This window comes from Drosophila ananassae, chromosome 2L (genome assembly GCF_017639315.1).
Source record: "Drosophila ananassae strain 14024-0371.13 chromosome 2L, ASM1763931v2, whole genome shotgun sequence".
In the NCBI taxonomy this organism is placed as follows: Eukaryota; Metazoa; Arthropoda; class Insecta; order Diptera; family Drosophilidae; genus Drosophila; species Drosophila ananassae.
Genome location: NC_057927.1, coordinates 9,821,568 through 9,843,157, shown reverse-complemented (window position 1 = coordinate 9,843,157; position 21,590 = coordinate 9,821,568). Strand labels below are relative to the sequence as shown.

The 21,590-nt window shown below is 39.4% G+C and overlaps 1 protein-coding gene across 4 annotated transcripts in view; it reads right to left on the bottom strand.

The window, feature by feature from the left end:
• LOC6500885 (sex determination protein fruitless) overlaps positions 1–21,082 on the bottom strand; it is a 123,525-nt gene extending 102,443 nt beyond the window's left edge. For 2 of the 4 annotated variants that reach the window (XM_032456039.2, XM_032455696.2), the window contains exon 1: positions 20,574–21,078. The gene's annotated coding sequence lies outside the window, so the exon portion shown is untranslated. Of the gene's footprint in view, positions 1–20,573 lie in introns of all 4 variants that reach the window. The other 2 variants (XM_032456186.2, XM_032455462.2) reach the window with 2 other exon arrangements.
• Between the last annotated feature and the right edge of the window lie 508 nt (positions 21,083–21,590).

The following is a 21,590-nucleotide window of genomic DNA, read 5'->3' as shown; positions in this document are numbered from 1 at the left end:
CAGTCAATTTTCGCACTTTTTAATTCAATTTCTCTGAATTTCGCGGATAAAAATATTAAGCCAAAAAAACTCCAGTCCTTTGTGTCGAATGGTTGCTGTTAATGGCCAATTACGTGCTGGCTTTCCACGACCAGGTGAGTGTGTGTGTTAGCGGACAAGTGGGTCTAAACTCACATAGTGTTCACGGGTGACATTTTTGGCACATGTCCATGACGGGATCCATTTCGCGGTAGCCAACAAAGAGCCGCACGTGCCCGTCTCCCAAACTTTGCGATTTCATCAGCAAATTTGTTTTACGAACCTCTACTCTCTTCATACTCCTGTTCCAGAATTAGTTTATAAATTTAATTGTCTTTGTAATGAAATATTAGCAATGAACAAAGTGCTATCATACTTGCTATTTAGTAAAGTTTTGAATGTGTGAACAGAATTAGTTGATAAAGCAATGAAATAATTTGATTAAAATATATAACAATATTTGGAGACTTTCAATCAAAATGATTATCATGTTTGTGAAGTAACTTTAACGAAAATTCTCTAAAACTCATTTATTGCCTCTTAGCATTTACAATTAATAAAGCAGCGTGGCATGAATTCTAATCGAAAGTTGCCAAATATTGATGGCCAATCCCCCAATTGGTCACAAGTTCAGCAATCGCACGGAGACAGCCGGCGTTGAATGCGAAAAGGCAAAGCCATTACTTGACTTTCAAATTAAGCGAAGGCGCTTGGCGAGCTGGGAGCAGAAACTTTTATCGATAGATGGATGCCAAACTTTGGCCATTGCCAATTTGTAAAGACTCCCAACACTTACAGCTGTCACAGTCCTGAGTTTTTTGGCCAAGTGCCGCCGCCCATCCGGTAGCATAAATAAACTATTACGCAGCCGGAAAAGTTCACCAGCTTTCCGGTCTTGGTGTTAACCAAATATAATCTGTTCTCAACCGGACAACATATTCAATTCGCTTCGATTGTGAAACGATTTACAGATATTGCTTGTGTAATTTATTTTCAAGTGCCGAACTGTTTACAAGCTTACTGAACCAAAGAGCAGCTCATTTAACATGCTGATGTTCAATTTTCCCCGATGCTGCCAAATGGCAAACGGCAAGCGGCAGTTGTTGTCCATCGACGAAGGAGGGGCCATTACATGTTGCCACAACTGTTGCCATTGAAAAGCGTAGCAAAGCCGGGACTAAAGCCTTTAAACTCTAGCATTGCCCTCGGCCATAAAGTTAAAGTCCCATTTAAGTGACCTTAACTACTCGGAGCTATCAGAGCTTCATGATTTTTTGGCAAAAATCCACTGTCTATAAATTTTATTTATTTGAACATAAGTATCAATTTTTATTTAATAAACTTATTATATCATTGTTAAATATTCTTGTAATAGTCTTAAATTTATTTCAAAATTTTTATGGAATAGTTTACTATAATTAAATAAAAAATAGTGAAAAAAGATTCTATCCTATTGAAAACCTTGAAAAACAGCAGGTTACTCCATTGCAAGTGTAAGTGCAGTGTAAACGCTTTTCCTAGCGCCTGTCGGCATGCAGTACTTATGCATTGTAAAATATGCATTAATGGCAGCTCCATGCGAGTATTTGCATTTATATGGAATACCTTTTATTTTGCTGGAATTTGAGAAATTCCGGCACGTGGCTAATAAACCGCAAAGGCAGAGCTGCCATAAATAAGAATGCCAGCATGTCGGCTCGACAGAGGCTATTTGCATGCATGTAAAATTTGTTCATGATGTCCTCCGTATGCGTGTGTTTGTCTTATCGATGAGTGTGTCAGTGTGTGTGTCAGCTGGCGAATTAACACGTCAAGCGGCTTCTGCATTGACAGGTCCAAATAGTTACCACATGCCACACGGAATGGGAAGTGCCTGCTGTTTTGGACAGCGTGTGAGTGGAGCTCCTTAAAGGGTCCGGTCGAGGTCCTTGTTCGCGGGCAAGATGCCGAGAGATAGAGTGAATGGCAAATAAAATAATGAAAGGCCTTCGTAATCTACAGAAATAATTTAAGAACCAGTAATGCTCAAAAGAAATAATATTTAAATAAATTAGCCCACATGGCGTATGATCAATGCACTTTCTTAATAACTATTATGACTTCTCTCACAAGGCCTAAAAAATAACGAGAAATTACCAAATTTGTAATGCAAATGTATGCCTGAACTTTTTAAAACTTTTTCCCGGAAGTAAAATATAAATGGTAGAGCTATTAAAGGCGAAAAAAACTCCCAGGAACATATTGACAAGGCAATTAAATTTTTAATTACCATGTGTGCAAATAGTTGGTGAACTTAACGTTCTTTCTGCCGACATTAAAAATTATTAACAGAATTAATGCGAAAAGTTGAAGAAAAGACAAAGGCAAAAGGCGAAAGGCAAAGAGAGCGACCAAAACCACAAGAAGTTGGCCCCGACATCAAAGCAAACATCAGTGGAAAAAATGAAGGCATCATACAGACAAAGAGCGGAGTTAAAGAATTTTCCTGTCTCTTTTATTTTGCGATTTTTTATCACTTTTTCCCCAAAAGAAATGGCGTGCGAGTGTTGATACATTATTCATGGGACCAGCAGAGTTTTCAATGCTCTGTCATTTTCTTTAAAAGCATCCGGCAATTAAGAGGCGTTAGCAGGGAAACTTTAAATCGATCTGATTCAGAATGAATTAAATAGCAAATATTTGGCAATGAATTCTGAAAGAGGGAAAGTTGGAAAGAGGGATTTATTAAACTTGCAATATATCAGTTCCAAGGACTTTTTTAATTGGCAGTTTTGCAAATACATTAAAAATATGTAAAGTGGTTAAGTGCAAGAATCCTAATGAAATCACAGCTCTAATTAAATGCAATAAACACTGCAAGTCGTACAAGTTTTAACTCAATTATCAAGATACCAAAATGTCACGCAAACTCCCCATTCTTCACTCTCAGAATGCCGGAAACATGAATAAATTCCGTGTTAATAAACATTCATGCCCACAACGAAATCCGATTTGCATTTTTCAAATATTTTACAAAACTAACCAAAATGGCAGCTAAATTGCACTCACACACTCGCATTCGAACCGGGGGTGGAAAATGGGTAGGAACCGGGGAAAGTGACATTGCTAACTCGTGGATGTCGACAACGCTGGCGGAACGAGCGCCTCTGGCCAAGCTCGAAATGAAAGGCACGCGCTCTGTTACGCAAAAAAAAAGACAAATAGAGTTTCCTCTTTGATTCGATTTCAGAAATACCCTTCCAAATATATCTAAAGCGATATTAAATAGACAATGGTTCATAATTAGTTGAAGAAAATATAAAAGATCCTATGGTTTTTTTTATACAGATATAAGATGCATTTAGAGTCCAATTGAATAATGTAAGTTATCCCTATTTAGGGTATAAAATATATAAGAACGAACACGAATCTCCGAGCTTGTCTGACTGACAGGCCCAGTGCGAATAGCAGCCGAAGAGGCGCTGGGCGGAAAACCGGGGCCGGGGGGCGGCGGCAGGTTAGAAAAAGAGGCGGAAACCAGGCGGGTGAAAAGCGGCGTGTAAATTTTCCAACTAAGCCACAGCGAGCAGAGCGACTGACACTCGCACACGACAACCAACTCAACCCAACTCAACTTGCTGCTCGCGCCGTATATCTTCATTAAAATGCAATGCATCCTTGGGAGAGCAGGGCATTGGGGCAGGCAGCGGTAGAGGTGCCAAGGGGGGATGGAGGGAGGACAGGGCAGCCCGCTGGCGGTGTGCTGGCAGAATCCTGGCCCCTGGTCCACCAGTTCCCATTTCTGTCAGGCCAACGGGACCGAGTCGATCCCAATCCCAAACCTTCAATCGTGTAAGCGTCCGCGCGTGTAATGACAATGGTGGCGCGTGGCTTTGACTTTGACATGGCCAGCGGCAGGACTTTGGACGCAGGACATCGTAGGACATCGAGTCGGGGCTCTAACACCATATTTTTCAAATGCAATGCCCCGTGACCAAAGCTGCGGCCTGGCCCAACCTCTCCCATCAACACGTACGTAAAAGTCAAATCAACTGGAGCTGTAAAATTGGAACTTGGCAATGGGAATGCGCTGGGTAAGTTGCGACTGCGGATGAGCAGCATTAACGAAAATATAAACAAACATCTCGACTGGCAGCTAAAAGCAGCCAACACCTTATAAACTTTAAATGGAAAACAAGCAGAGGCTGGCAGACAATCACTGAACGAAACACAAACCTAATACAATGAAATACAGAGGGTAAAGTAAATATCATTTAAAATTAAAGCGCAAACTTAAAGTCATATTTTTCCCGCACTGCTTTAAATTAATTTCCAAAAAATAAGATAAGCTAATAACTATTCCCCCATTTTTATTTTGATTTTTCTCAAGTGCAACCAGAACTCAGGGAGCTGTGAAAAGGGCGTGACATGTGGTAAGTGCAGCGGCAGCAACAGCAGCCGCCGACAAAAGGAAAGGATAGCAAAAGGACGAAAGCAGTTCGGTATCAGGAGCCATCATAAAATGATGCGCCCACAAAATGCACATCCTGTATCCTGGCTAGGTGTAAATCACGTAGCACTCTGACGCCTTTTACAGTGCCAGTTGTTTTACCCACAATAAAATTGAAAAGCAGCCAAAACAACCAGCAAACTAGCTGCAAACCAAGAAAAACAACAACATCGAAAACGACAGCAGAACGCAAAAGTTTTAAAAGTAAAATGACAAGAGCACGTGCGACCTGTTCGGAGGTAGTCGAAACTGAAGGAGTTTGTTTACGTCGTCTGCCCACCAAGCAGTACCCACAGCCCACCAAAATCCCACCAAAACCCACTTTACCACCCATTAGAACTCCTCTTTCGGGATGTGGCTGAGTTATGGTTAGACATCGATCTCTGGGGAAGCCCAGTAGTTCTAAAGCTGGCTTGGCTGAAGCCAAAGCTACGCTCCCGAAAAGTTTTTGCATTTCTCGTGCGGCTCATTACAACTCCGTCAGAGCAGTAAAAAATACTCATATCACAGACAGGAATTCCTTCCCTTTGCTTAAGCCGGAAGTGAAGTGCATCGCATCTCAAAAAATGAACAAAAACAGAGCTTCCCTCCACCGACACCCATTCATGCATGTATTTTGCTCTCAATCCTTAACGCTGGCCCACGCGCCGAGTATTTTGTTTATTAAAATTAAGTGTCCTGAGCTTGGCCCAGACAGGAACAGTGGGGTAAGCTTTAATGTGGTATTTGAAATTAAAATGAACAAGGGTATACCTAAAATTCATTGGCATAAATTTAAGTGAAATCAAATTTTTAGGTTTCCAAGTAAATCAATTCAAATTTATATATATATTTTTTAGAAATGTTCCATCCACTGTGCAGTGACCACTACCATGAACAGAGCATCATCAGCTAAGGCCACCAGGTGGTCCCAGGACTTCGGTCTCCTCCTGGACTCCTTCTGCCGTATTATTATTATTGCTGTTGCTGTGGCCTGTTGTTGTTTGTCGACAGTTGCTATTAATGCCACACAGCAACAGCAGCAGCAGCGAGAACACTCGTTGCCCCTTCTGCAACCTGATGCACACTTTTTTACGAGCTGCACACGCACACGTGCCGGATGAGTCCCGCAGCAAGGACAATGGAACAGGCCACTGGCCAGTGGGCGCTGGACGGCCAAATGATGCCAGCATCCAGTGGGCAGGAGGTAAGATACGTGCCTTTTTGCTTTGCCATTAGCCTGGCGCACTGGGCCACATTAAGTGATATTTGTTTTACATGAAAATCAACTCCTGTCTTGCTGTCTACCTCTGTCCGATGTCTCCTGTCTGCACGTCTGTTGTTAAATTTAAATTTCAATTGCAGAATTGCTGAATTGATTTGCTAATTGCATTGCCGGCGCGTGGTTAGTTGAGCTCATCATGGTTACTTACGGTAATTTTAATCAATCATCAGGCGGTGTGTGTTTTGTGTGCATTGCAAATGGATGGATATCGAGGCATTGAGCTGCGTTAAATCCATAACTAAGCAGCCATCGGATATGCAGACTTAATGAGCACCAGAAACATTAACCACAGTGCCAGCTTGTTATATGCACAAATGTGTCAAGCATTACACCAGCTCCTGTCACTGCCATCTCTGGGCTCTGCTCGACAGCCACTTCACCCTCACCATCCACCATCCCAAAGCCCCGAAATAAGAGAAAAACATTACCTAACCTAGATCTCAGGGAAAGTTTTCGACTGCGCCAAATTCAAGCCGCTAAATGGTAATGCACTAATTAGTTCACGCTCTCATCTTGGCTGTCTGACTGCTCAGACTTTGCAATTCAGCAGCGTTTAGCATTGGGTATTCGCAGACACATTGAGACAGAAGCTACGAATGATTAAAAATTCGCAGACAGTCCGAATGTAAAAAAAGTTCGTCTACTAATAAAAGTGAAAATAATTTGACAAAACAACTTTTAGAGGGAAAACATTTTCCAAAAGTGCATTGGGATAAATTCTTGCACGGCCCTGTTTTCTCAAATTGAATAGCCGAGAAGACTGCTTATATAAGTATCTAGATTTTAGAACCAGTTATCTGTTTATAATTCAACCCATTCAAATTATAGAACAAAACATACAAAAACCTCAAAAAGTTTGGCTGTAATGTATTATTTTCTAATTTCATTGGGCTTGTTGTTATTGTGGTTTTCCATTGCATTGAAAACAAACCGGAAAAAATGTAAAACGCCAAATCAATTTTGGCTTTACACCTAACCAAATCTTTTCAATGAAAACTTTAATTGAAACCAAGGGAAAAATCCACTCGCTATTCAAAAAATTTATATTTATTCATATGGGGCTTAGTCCAATTGAGTGTTGGTTTCACAAAAAAGAATTTGCCCATAAACATTTTAACTGCCCAATCGAGTGATGTAATATATTTTCAAAATATAATTTTTTTGTTCATGCCACCATTTTATTTTAAATACTCGCCGCATGAGGCTGAAGTTCATTTGGCTGGCGTGGCTGTCGTTTTTGCTGCTGTGGTAGTGCACGTAAAGCGCTGCTCATAAAAGCCAAAGGCATTTAAACTGATGGTGGTTCAGGTAAGGTGGCCCGAATGGAGGCAACTTGGCTAGCCACAGCAAGTTATAAAGATGTCCAAAGGCCACAACACAAAAGTTTATTGCAGTCGGGCGAGAGAGTGAGGAAGTAAAGGTATTGCAAGCCCTTCACACCTTCATGTTGGGCCCCGCCGTCATGGTGGACATTTTTCTTGCACTTGACTTTCCTTCCGACCTGACGGCGGCTCCACAACCCAGGTGATATAGGTAACACGAAGAAATAGTTGGAAAGTTAAGTGGGAAAAGAGGCAGACAGAAAATTGGCAAACAACTAATGGGCGCTCCAACATATGCACAATATTTATTGCTGTGATTTGCCCTTTTTGTTCCAACTGCTTATTCTTATGCAGCTGCTAATAAATAAATTTTACTTCAGGCCGAACTATAATTTTATCAAAAGTAGAAATTCAAGATACTGATGGCACCTAGGTAAGATCTAAAAATTCAAGTTCTGTTGAACTATAATTGTCGTCGTTGCTGCGTTACTTTACTTGTAATATAAATATGCTGCTGCTTGCACATTTGTTGACTTTTACGGATTTGGGTCTCTGATTTATTGAAAAGTGCCTGGTAGTTCATAGCCCGGACTGTTGGGGCTTGTTGGGGCACACAACTTTATAAAAATATGCATTCGCAGTGAATGCTGGGGCCACTCAGACTGCTTTGAGTAGTGCTTCAGCCTGAAGGGGGTGGCAGACTTTCGCCACCCAAGATGAGCTAGTAAATGTTGAATAGACCGAGTTGTGAGAAATGGTAGAAAGCTAGTGGGGGTCCACACTGTCCTACATTTTCTCATTAAATTGGCATGGTTAACACCCGGAATTGCCGTAAACTTGACGCTAACAAGGCTGACAACGTAAGGTTGAAAGTGTCAAACATTTTTGGCCACCACTCTGTTTTTGTTTATTCGAAACTTTTAATTGGCCTGAGCAAATGCCAATTGTTTTTGCGTTTTTTTTTTAACCAAAACTTGTGGCTTTGCCAATATAATGGTCAGAGTGAAATAGTTTTAGAACTGGCACTGTATCACTGTTTTTTCGCCGCATAAGGGTATTCGTATTTAAATTACGTCCATAAATTGTGGCCAAGTGTCAATAAGTGCAATGAAATCCAGCGGAAACAACATTGTAATGGTGAAACTTTTTGCAAGCCTCACAGCAAGCATTAAAAATGCATAACTAAAGGCAAATTTACGGCAAATTCAGTGCCGCGTTTTCCATGCCCCAGAAGCCTTTTTAGCGATAGACTGTTATTTTAATTTTTACTTTAACAGCAGCCTGTTACTGCGTAACATCAATGTTTACAGCTTCCTGTAAGTGGAGGCATTACAGTGCTCGCAGCTGTGCGAAAACTTTCGTAATGAAATTGCTTTCCATTTGCCGCCTCCGCACGAAGTGAATGCCACAAGAGCTTCGAGGAAAACAAAGTTTTCCCTGAATAATGGCTAGGATTTTTGCTTGGCAATATTCACCACAAGTTCCCCTTAAATATAATATATTTTATTTAGGATTTAATAATCCGTATTTAATTAATATGTTGATAAAATTAAGTAGTTTTAACTCACATAGTCTTTGGAGGACACTTAATTCGTACCACACAATTGGTAGTTTCCTTTAAAAACAGCATTTTTACCCACAGTGTCCATTTCTATACATCCTAGGCTAAAAGTGCGAGCCTCCTTTCCGGCAGCAGTCACCCCATCATTCTTCCCGTGGCCCACTCTCCGAGCCCGTACCACTCCACTCTCTTGGCCTGGCCGACGACACCAATGCATGCTGGCCACGCGCTCATTTCAGTTTAAATTGAATTGAAGCCAAATGCATGCCATGATTTTAAATTGTTTGGTTTGGTTTGGTTTACATTGCATTACGCAGCAGTGGGCGGGATAGATTCCGGGTGGTTTGGCTTTTAAGAGGGGCCTTCTGGGTTCGGTGGTAACTTGGCGCATTGGTGCACAAAACTACACAAATTGCTGACATATTCAAATCAATGAGAATGGGATTCCCACTCCGTGTATATGTGGGTGGCTATGGTTGCATCTTTCCATTTCCAGCCATTCCCAGCACTTGCAAAAACAAACATCGAATTAAATAAATTGCAAAACGGCTCCGATGATGAGCAGAGACTTTATACCAGAGCCTTGTATTTTTTTTGGCTCATTCCCGATTTGCATTTTTGCCATGCAAATTCAAGGCGATAGTCGCGGGAGCTGGCTGTGGCGATAGTGAGGACCATACAGCCATTTGTTTACTACATTCCCGAGGAGCAGGGGGCCAATCAATGAGCCAAAAGAAATAAAAAACGTTTACGTTGGTGGCTTGTTAAGTGGCATATTTATGTAAGGCGAAGCCCGCGCTTGATTCTGTGCCAAAAAAGAATCCAGACCGGAATCGAAATGAACCGGGGACCAATTACTTGCAAGGGGGCGGCGCCCGACTTGCGGTTTTTTCTGTCCCCAAATCTTTCCATTCTCTTTGCGTACACCAGCTTTCAAATAAAATCTATTCCATTTACAAAATTCTTTGGATAAGCATGGAGAAAAATAACGAAACTGACTGTAAATTCCATGAAAGGGAGGTAAACAAACTAACTGTTTAGACCTTGAATGCTTTTTGCAAAAAGAAATTCAAGTATTTAACAAATTAAGTATACGCAGTGGTATGCAAGGTCTGCTAAATAAAAATAATGCGCATTAATATGCAAGGACAAAACATACACAGTACTATTATTTGTTACTATTATAAACACAATATTGATTACAAACATTTGAGGATCGAGGAAAATTATAGTCAGGATTCCATTAAGTATACGCAGTGGTGAACACTTGACCAAAAACTATAATCCTACTTGCAATGTTAATGTAAACATGATTGAAATTTTTGTGGTTTTCATTTGTGTTTATTAAATATTGTTTAAAAACAACCCTTAAATTTGTCTTTTGAAAAAAAAGAGATGCAAATAATCCATTGCATAACCTTTTACTTAAAGGGCTTACAAAGATTTATGAAGAGTTTATTTATAATACTATATAAATTAACTATATATTACGTATAAGTACTAATGAATATTGGAAAAAATCAAGAAAATGCATTGACTTTTTAATAGAATAGAATACATTTAATTTAAGTAGTTGTATAAATCTCCTCCAATATGCTGAATCTCGTAAACTACCGAAAAGCCAAATGATGACAAATTTTAGCCAAAATGCAAGTGGAAATGACCCCGGCAAAAGACAATCCATGGGAGAAAAAAGATAGACGGTCGAATAGGGATGTGGAATGGGAAAAGCGAAAAGAGAATCTCATAGATACAATAGCCGTGCCTCGATGCAGCTGGAAAGTAAGACCACAAATACAGGCGACCAGACAAACAATCTGTTGGTTTGACGAACTAACTGACTCGCTGACTGACAGCGACTGCGGCGTCGCCTGTGACTGCTCGGGCAGAGGCAGAGGCGTCGACTTTGTTGGCGCATCACATACGCCCGCCGATGAAAAATGGCTGCCCTTGGCGCCGCAGCGACGCCCAACTGCCAGACGGGCAGACAGACAGACAAAGAACTAACAACAAAAAATCAGAAGAAAGACAGGAAAACCTAACAGTCCGGATGGCAAGGCATAATATACTCGCTAGCTAGATACTTTTATTTCTATTAAATACTTTTACTTCTATTAGATACTTTCTATCGGATTTTTTATATATTTGATAATTAGGATTTTTCTATTTTATTTTTTTACATATTTTTCAATTCCTTATATATAAGTTTTTGAATTTCTTTTCAACCAGGTTTACTCAATCAAGATGAACAAAATAATAAATTCTGGTAGTTTTGGTTAAAAGTTTAAATTATTCATATAAAAGAAAAAAATATAAAACTATCTAAAAAATATTATTATGCATATTCGGTTGTAGTCCATATTCCGTCATACTTTATTAAGTATGTCCCATTCATTTTAATAAATTAAAATATAGGGTATGTGACATAAATTATAGCTGGTCTTCCATGGCAGCCATCTGGAGGTTCAGTCCTATTTTCAAAGCAAAGTTAAAATGGCCAGTAAAGCCTTTACCACGTGCTTATGGCTCTGACTTGGTCCCAACATGGAATGGCTCTGTAAGTCGTAAGTAGGTTGTTTCCAGAACTTCGTTTTTGGCATAGAAAATAGCTGAAAATCGAATTCCCTTTGTCTGACTGTTTACTGTGCCTGCGAGTGTGAGTTCCAAAATATCTAGGAAGCGAAGGTAGTTAAGGGAGTGGCATGGACGTGCCCGAAAGCCAAATACCAATAAAACTTACTGCACTTACTGGTCGCCAGTGTTGAGATTCGGTACGAGGCTAACTTTGTGTCCCAAATAAAGTTAATATTTTGTTTAGTTAATACTCCCCTTTAAAAAGAAATAGCCCTTTTTTTGCTAGAGATCATACACTAATATTTATTTTTTTAAGTGGAAATTAAAAACCTTTTAAAGCTATACAGCTTTCCGTACAATTCGTTGTACCAAGTTGGCCAACACTATCTTAATTTCGGCCATAATCGTGTTGATCATCATAATGCGCTTTGTGACATTGTGTCAGCTTCAAGTGCCCAGGTCCACAGTGCCTTCTGTGTGCTCCTTCTGGGCGGCTCCCAAAGCTGTGCATATTTTACAAAATCCATAGGACTACATCCGCCTCCCTCCATCCCTGTTCGGACTCTTTTTCACTGGCACACAACACACACAACTTTTGGTTGAGATTTATCGCTATCGCCCAACTTGGCCAAAGAGTTTCGGGCGCAAGGAATGGTTTTTAGAGACTTGCGGGAAAATCTAGACTATGCCTTTGCTCTGGGCTTGAACGGGAAACACGGCATATTTCCGTCCTTTACTACAAAACATTTGTTGGATGGTTCCAAAGCACAGTTCTTGAAATGAAGTAATTTTGTTTGTATAATGTGCTAAATATTTAAATATTGTCTAAGAAATAGACATTCTGGCAATAAATCGGACAATTTGGCTCGTCAATGATGATGAGGATGCGAATCGCATTGATGCTGGGCAAATGAATTGAAAGTTATTTTGATTGGCAATCGATTGCATCGGCGGGACATGAATAAATTTAGGCATAGCTCTTGCCTGCATGATGCATAATTTTATGCATATGCTGTAAGATTTTAGCATTTTAATGAGATGTTTACGGCATGGCCAATCAATCAGTTGGCCAATCTATCGTGTTTTCGTCTAATTTTCATGTAAATAAGCCACACCCACACCTCTCGCACGATGTTCAGCTGCAGGTGGCCCTTAAAAGCGACAGCCTGTTGGCGAGTCAACTGGTGCCATAACTCCTGAGCCTGCTAAGCGACCCCATCTGCCTATCAAAACTGACAACAATCCGTTGTTTGACCAGCAGCAGCACACAACCCAAGGGGCGTTTGGGGGATTGACAAACATACCTGATCCGCAGTAGCTCCACAAAGTATGAGCACATACTCGGCAGACGCACCGTTTAGTCATGGTCTGCCTTTCAAGAGCCTCGAAAAAAGACGAAAAATGAGGCAAAATCCAACGTAACATGGCTAAAAGGCATACCAGCCAGTAGCCAGTAGTCGGCTCAATCCCCCCACACTTTTCCATTGCTCATTTTCCACTACTTCGCAAACGGTTTCACAAAACGTTATATGCAAATCCCATTTGGCATACATATTTAGCAGTTGTTGCCAAACAGGAACCGACACGGATAAAAAATATTAGAAATTTTGTGAAACTATACAATAACCTATTAATATTTTATTTTTATTTCTAAAGGATTTTCTAAATTAAAACTCCCTATTTAAAATGCACATTTTTACAACACTTTTGTTTTCTTTGAAGTGTTTCTTTCAGTGCCTGAGAAAGTCGGAGCTTGGCTGTCCGGCATTAGCATATGCCAGCGACAGTTGGCTCCTGGCAAGGTTACACAAGCAAACGCACAGGATAAATAGGAGATGGAAGTCACAGTTGGAGGCCTCGTACCCCCAATATCCACAAAATGCCACAGCCACCGCCCATGTAAGGACGACAGAGATGCACCCCTCCATCTGCTACCGTTCTTTTGCATTAAAAGTAAAAGGAAAACATTTTTGTGCCGTTTGCGATTTATAAATGTGCTGGCCATCGATATGGATGAGATGAGATGAGATATCTCTTGCAGAGCCGATAATTTCGTTTAACTTGGCCTGATAAAAAATGCAGCCGGCTTTTAGGCGCAGAAAATGCTCTGATGAGGGGCTAACTACGAAAGTCAGCAGGAAATTATTGCTATCGTTTGCCTTGAGCTCGAGCCGGGGAAACTTTGTGCTTTGCTAATTGAAAAGCACAAAACGGGCAGCGGAAGCAGCCGTTCGGTCAAAAGGAAATTAATTGCAAATGACAAACACTTGACCGTAGGATATCCTTTCAATTTTAAGTTTTCTCCCCATCCCCAATCTCGGTTCGCTTTAATGGATACTCCTGTGCCATTTTCCAAACCATCGATGGCATTTAATTTCCGTGCCGGCATCGAAAACTTTAAAACAGCTCCAGGCATTGCTCAAAGTTCCCGTGAAAACTTGGCAAGGTGAGCCGAATTTTTCGCCTTCCTCTCGATTTTCCAGAAGTATCAGTACCTTCGGAATTGCTACCACCAACAAATCATCGGGCGTACCGACTATATAAATAATCCAAGCAAACAAAGACGACCAGCGATACATGAAATGGAGCCACGAACTAGGGTCGGCAGGAGTAACAGAGAAGGTAAAGGATAATGCGAAAGAGACAGGATATAGACCAACATGGGAGCGCAGTAAATGAGCCGAATGTTTAGTATCAGCGGTACAGTAAAATCAGGAATTATATATATAAGTTATTTGCGGATAGGATTTAAAATATAAAAACATCCTTCAATATTAAAGAACTGGCTTCGTCTTTAATAAATGGATAGACTTTAAGTAAATATGATATTTTTTGGGATATAATGTTATGTAAAAAGTATAGTACATTTTGGGTAAATTTTTAAATAAATTGCATCCAAATATTTAAACAAAAAAGCACTTTGTTTAATTTGGTTTCTACTGTATCGATGTGACATTTCACTGGCAATCAGGCGACCACCTAGTCCAGGTGCTAGTTGTTGTAATTTTAACGGCACCGCCGACAGTCGCGACAGATTTGGCTCTTCCCTCTTCCTCTAGGGGAGTCCCTGACTCGCTTTCCCCATGTTACCTTCAACATTTTCAACAGTTTTTAGCCCCCTGTCGTCGGCGTCTGGCAATGCGGTTAATGAAAACTGCGATTTTACTTTGGCGAAATTGGGTCGCTGCTCTTGTTTCTGTTTTCCGCAACCGACGCGTCGGTCCCGGTATCGCCATCTTTTTCCACTGGCTTATACCCATCTCTTTCGCTGTCTGTGTCTGCTGCCATTGCTGTTTTCCTGCAACGGCAGCAAGTGCTCGTTTTGCATTTACTTACTGGCTTCTGCCATTTACTGGAGCCCTTTTTCCTTTATTTTGCATCCTTGTTTTGTTTCTTTTCAGTTGTCGCTCTATTTTTTCCCCCCCCTATTTTGTTTTTTTGGCTGACTGCCGACACCAAAAGCGGAAAATCGCGGGGAATGAAGTGTAAATCTGTCTGCCGAGAATTTCCATACAATTTACACTATGCCACTCCACTATTTGGTCGTAGGATAAATGTTCGAAAAGATCATGAAGAGATAAAAAGTTAACTACGAAAGTTTATGGATTTCATATTTGGGTTACTTAGTTAGGAGCACTCTGTATATTAACTTGAAACACATTATGTAGGAAGTCATTGGACTTATCTAAGATTAACATTTAATATATTATTTAAACCTTAAAGACCTTTGTTTTTTCAAGTTCAAGCTTCAAAAGTTTGAAATTGCTAAGCTGACAAAATTGCAACATTATGACTGTAGAGAGAATTGTAAGCATTCTTTGAAATATTTGGAGAGCTCCACTTGTTGGACAAAAGACATTTTTTTGTTGGTAGTGTACTTTTTTTTGGCTTTTGACACATTTAGTTCGCTTACTGCGAATGCGTTCGAATAGTGGCGCCTTTATGTCTCCTTTTGAATGGAAACCAAGCATCCTTCTCTTCTCAGTGGCTCTCCATCCCAACTCTTGATCCCTAGTTGTTGTAAATCCATAATCAGTGTCGACTTAGCCTCCATTTTAGCGGTTGGCTTTCCGAAATGTCCGTATTTCCATAGATAATTTAAGAAGTCGCCAGGCAAGACCATAAATAAACACCAATCCACCCACATTTTTACACGGCAAATTACACACGGCTATAAGGGAAAACAACGGGGAAGTAAAGGAAAGGAGCTGCCTCCTTTCCCCCCGAATCCAACCATAGACGTCCACATATGTATGTATGTGTGTTTATAGTGGAATATTTTCACGCCTCAATAGCGCACATTTGTCTTGTGTAGACGGGCCAGCGTTTTCAACGTTATCATTTTAAGCAGGCGCACAGGGTGCCCGTGTCCTGTGTTCTCTGTCCCCGAACAAGGACGAGAACAGGCCAAGAGAAATGGGCCAAAGCGTATGGACAAAGGGAAGGTGGACCCCCATACGGGGCGTCTGAACATAAAATGCACTTGGCCGTGTCTCTGGCGTCTGGCTGGATTGGATTAGAGTGGACTCCACCGGACTGCAGTTTAAAGTCAAAGCCCACCAGAGGAAGAGTGCTTAAAATTCTGTAAAATTGGTTAAGGCCAAGCCGGTGGTGTTACGCATCCAAAAACCCAAAGGTGTAAATGGAGCGTAAACACAAACACTGAAAGGGAGTTGGGCATTTACAGTTGAGCTTTGCCGAAGGGGATATTTTTTGTTAGTAAGCTCGCACTTCTAAATTGTATCTCTTTAAAATTATAGTGGGCTAAATTTAATTTTACCTTCCTTAGCTGGTTCTTATTTAAAGGATATTAAATTATTCAATTGAAATAGGTGAAACTTTTATAAGTAAGTTTTATTTTTTTATTTTAAATATCCAATTAAAAGTACTTACATAAGCTTAACTAAAATTGTACCCAATTCTAGATGTAAATTTAAGCTTACAAGGCCCAAAAATTTAAAGTGGAAGTAGACTGATTAGACCTTAGGTAAATGTTATTTTCGGGCACTCAATGTGTCCAACTAATCGAGCAGAGAGAGATATAACGCATCTAATAGGTTTTGACCTGAAGGGATGCCTTGCACCCAAGTACTAGATGGAGATATTTTAAATAATTTATCAAATGCCATGTCGTGCTGTGGCATTGTTGATGCTCTTTTGGCTTTTTTGGCTTTTAATGAAATTAAATATTGATGCAACCGTTTGCAGGCCCAGAAAAATACTGCACATCGAAGGACCGAAAACCACAGGCCTAATAAAACTGCTCATGGGTATTAGGTAATCAAAATTTTAGCCTAGACCGAAAATTTTACAAATTCAACCTCTCGACTTCTCTCTTTCTATTTGTATGCATCCGTCTCTGTTCGTCCGTAGATTTATCTGGCCTGTCTTGAGGTCCTGTCTGAGTCATTTTATTACTTTGAGCATTTTTGAGCATTTGGGCAAATACTTTTCATGCATTTTTAAATTTAAGCAATTATGAAGCCACTGGCCTAGTAAAGACATTTCTGCCTCCTTTAATTGGCAGCCAACTGCACTTGTGAGCTGCATTTTCTTAGTTTTATGTAAGAGCCCAGTTGATTGTAAAACCTTCATCTTTATCCGGCCAAAAGTTGTGCCGAGAAATTCATTTAACAATTTGTGGTTTTGCTCACTAATTGTTGGCCAAAAATACATAAAAATAAAAAAAAGATCAACGATGGCCGGAATAAAGGAAGAAGAGCTTAAAAGTGGATACAGTTGAGGTGTCCGAGCAAACCGATAAATTGGTTGGCAATTATAAACCAAATATTTGCATTTCTCGAAGGCATCAACAATATCAGCTCTTATATCCAATTCAAATGGAATTAAAGAATCTACTGGTATAATTATTAGAATAAGAAAACTAATATTTAAAATATATTTTCTTTGGTCGAAAAAGAAAGTTGTGAAATGTTCGTATCACAGGAAATTGTATCTAAGTGCACTTAGCATTTAAATGGATCATTTAAAATTTATTGAATCAACTTTTTTTTTTTCTAAAATAAAGAAACTTACTGTACGTGTTTGACTTACTCGACAAATTGGCGACCCGCGGACAAGGTCAAAGGGCTCGGCAAGAATAATTCGGCAACTCAAACACTAGCTTTGGCTTCATTCGTTCCGCAAACTTATTTTATATAAGTGCTAGGCACTAAAATGTTCTTACAAAAATCCATAATTACATATTTTTTTTTGAATGAGGAAAAAAAATTACAAAACTAAGAATAATACAAGACCTAGGATTTTTTTTTTGTAAATCTTTCCAAGTAGACTAAATCTAGTCTTTAACTTTTTTAAATCATAATTTTTCTAGTTTCTAGTAATTTAGTTATTTAATCTATTATACAGGAAAATACTAATCTCTCGTTAAGCTTTATTAATTTGTAAATTTTGCCAACTGATTTAGGTGACTTTGGCGAAACACACTCAACAAATTACACATAATTCCATATTATGACTATTTCCGTTTTAACTAAACCACATTAGTAAACATACCCACAAACACGCGTAATCGCCGAAAAACAGAACCCAACTAATGGGAAAATATCTTTTAATGACATTAAATTGTAAAATCATAAAATTCTGTAATTGTCCAGTCCATGAAAATGCAATTTTGTAATGCAGAAATCTGTTATATAGGGTTGTTGCAATTGCGTAATTTGTACAATATGTCGCCAGTGGAATTGCAGGGTCATGTTTGTTAATTTTCATGTTGTAAATAAATTATTAAATTACATCTAGGAAATGAATATCACAATAGACCCTGCACCGGAAAGATGCCCAATAAAGTACACAATACAGATATTAAGTTGTTTTTAATGTGCTCGAAATGTTGTCTTCCTGTGAATCCTGGGGGCTGGGAATTACACAAGAGTGTCACAAGGGCCAGGGGCCATCATCATCAGCCTGCCAACAAAATCGAATTACTTCCGTATGTTGTGGCAATGTACTCCCAGTCATTCCTTTATACATATATCCCCGTCCGTCCATACATATATCCACCAATTCAGGCCGCACAACTGCAGCTCCATCTCGACACTTCACTTGTCCTTGTCATCCTTTACAGCCCCCGGTATCCCCGACTTATCCCACTTTCTCCCCATTTTATCCCAGACCCCGCACACATATTTCAGCTAACTTGTTGGACTTTTGTAACGGTTCGTCTGGTTGTTCATCAGGAGGCACTCGCAGCAGTTCGGCTTACACACAATTTACAAAATAACCTCCACTCACTCAATCCCGGCGCCCCCGTCGAACTCCGCCCCTGTCTGATAGCGCCAGGGCGGCCCTTCAGCCAGTCACTCAGTCAGCCGGGCTGGGAGAGAGTGTGTAAATTGTCTTGTGTAAATATGCAAATTCTTCTTATTTCATACCCTAGCTGGGAGGTCTTATAATTCAACCAAGTATCAAGAAAAAATCCAGGCGGAGTAGCTTTAACTTCTACACTACTTTTAATTATTTCATTAAATATATTTGCTACTGTAAAGTTACTAAATTAGTAGAAACATGAATATGGGGGGAATACTGATTATGACCAAACATTAAGGCTTTTGTACTTTATAAAACATTATATTTCAATTTAAAGAACAAACAAAAGTAAAAATTACAAAGAAAATGAAATAAGAGGAATTAAAATAGAATAAAGATAATTTTTTTAATTATATAGAATATCTTTTACAAGGATGAAGAATAAAATAAATAGAAAAATAAATCCAAAGAATAATTTAACAAACATTACAAACTCACATTAAATTCGTTTCTTTCCATACAAAATTCAATCCTGATAAGCCCAAATAAATCTTATGTAACATTTTTCAATTCACAAACAATTTCAGTGTATTAAGGGATCGACTGCCAGAGTTATCCTGTCAATCCTGTTTTTATTGTCAATGTTGTTGTTTTGGTTAGAGTGTGTGGACCAGGGGCGAAGTGGGCGTGGCGTTGGCAGTTCGTGTAAACAAACCAAGGCGTCGGATTAAAAAGTTTTGCATTACAAAGAGTTTTCGGTGGCAGGGTGGCGGGTGGCATGGCATCAGCATGAAGCTTGTGAAAATGTTTTGATTATTTAACTGAAAGTTACGATAAAACTAATTGCAATTACAAGAGGACTCCCTCGCTCGCCTTCTCTCGTTATGGCCGTAATGAAATTGGCAATGCCAAGGCTGGCGATTCAGCACAACTCAAATCAAACTCGGACTCAAACTCGGAAATGCAATTTTATTGGCTCGGTTCGAATTCAAACAGTTTCCTTTCTTTGTTGGCCTCTGCATAAATTTTCCCCGGGCTATATTGATTTCCATTACAAATCCAATATTAAACTATGCCCCTGAGAACGATTACTCGATTTCTACCTTTTGCTTACTTACTTAAAGCTTTTGTAATTCGACGAAATTGAGGACACAAACCGAGCACACCTACACGCACTTATGTAAGATATGTGGCACCACAAATTTTTTATTTTAAATAAATATTCTTCCCATGGGTATTTTTTTATCTTACAAAATATTGACTAGGGATTTATTTGTTCATAAATTTTGTTGGGCTTTTAAATTCCTATATTCCGACACTATGTTTATTCTAAATGTTGATTCAGTTTCAAGTATTCAATAAATATTGGCATATCTTAAAATATTGTCAGAAACTTAAATTTTTTTTTTTTCATTTTACATCAGAACAAAATATTCTAATACGATAAATATTATATAAATTAATTATTTTGTGGAGACAGATGACAAAATAAGTTATTTTGCTAAAATATGTTTTAAAGAAATCTTGAAAAAGATTGATACCAATCTGAAACTAATATTTAACATTTAAAATTTATTTTTAAATGACTGGCAGATTAAAATGGAAGAATTAAATAACTTCCTTTTTTTTATTTTCGAAAGATTTTGTTAAACCCATTACCATTTAATACTAACTATAAGGTTATCAAAAATGTATCTGTAAGCTGATTAAATTGTATTTTAAAGATTATAAAGGTTATTAATGTAGTTATTTTAGACTCATAATGAGATGATTTTATTACTGAAGAGCAACATTTTCTATAAATTGTTTAGAAGTATTTTTTATAAACTTTTATGCCTTTAATAAAAATATATTTAACGTAGCACGTAATAACAAATGCAATTCTAGTACCGACACAAATTGTGGGAAACGTAGACTGGCAATAAAGTAACTTAGAATAACGTTATTTTTACCATATGCACTTTACTTATTCCGCAAACCACTTAATAAAATTTTCCCCCAGAAAAACATATTACAAGCACTTCAAGTAAGTACACAGGAAAATCCTGGTCTTAGTAGCGACAAACGCCAACTCACCTGCTTTTATTTGACCTTATGCGGCTGCAACTTGTTGACTTTAATGAAAATGCACTCAGAACCTGCACACATATACAGGATGTTACGATGCTCGGGCAACGCACAACAAGTTAATATGAATTAGCTGGGCGCTATTGTATATACCAGTATCTTGGCAATGTTCACTGGCTAAAATGGCACACAACGAAAAAAAGGACAAACAAAAAAGTGGTGGCACAAATATGTCTGCTCACACACCGCACAATAAACCACTAACGCGAAAAAAAATGTCAAAACTTGGCTAGCATGTCTGGCTAATTAGCGTCTCTAGTGTTTCTCATAGCAGAGCCCTAGCATTTTATGTAAGCTGAATGTAAACGCTTTACAGGACTTTTACGTTGGCATTTAGCATTCGGTCTATGGCCTTTGGATTCTGGTTTCTGGTTACAAGTTCAGGTTGATGTTGGTCTGATGTCGATGTCGATGTCCTTTGAAGGGAGTGCTGTGCGTCCTTGCTGAAGGAGTCGACGCGGCCAACTGACTGCTGCTGGATGTGCAAGCTGCGATTGTTGCAACGACTCTGCTACTGCTACTGCTGCTGCTGCTGATGTCGTTGTCGTAGTCGGCGCTGCAGCAGCAACACATAAACGCTTTTCATATAAAACCAGACCCATGTATCTGTGGGATATGTACAGTGAATAGCGTCGGACACGAAGCTCCTGCTGGACGAAGGGTTGTGTAGTTGCACTGGTAGTTGTCGTTGTAGTTGCTCGTGTTGCAACATTAGCAAGGCGCCAAGCACGACCTCAACTTCGGCCCACATTGTGCAATTGGCTTAGTCCCAGTCAACAACCAGCCGCTTTACAGAGCCCGCTTACAGCAAAGAGCATGAAAGAGAGAAAACGTCTCTATCGCCAAAAAAACACAATTTCTCCGGCTGTGCTCTCTTTATCCTTGCGAACAGCTGTTCTCCATTTGCCGGTTCTTATCAGTGACAGTCTATGGAGCTCTGTTAGAGTGCAGATGCACTTTGTACAC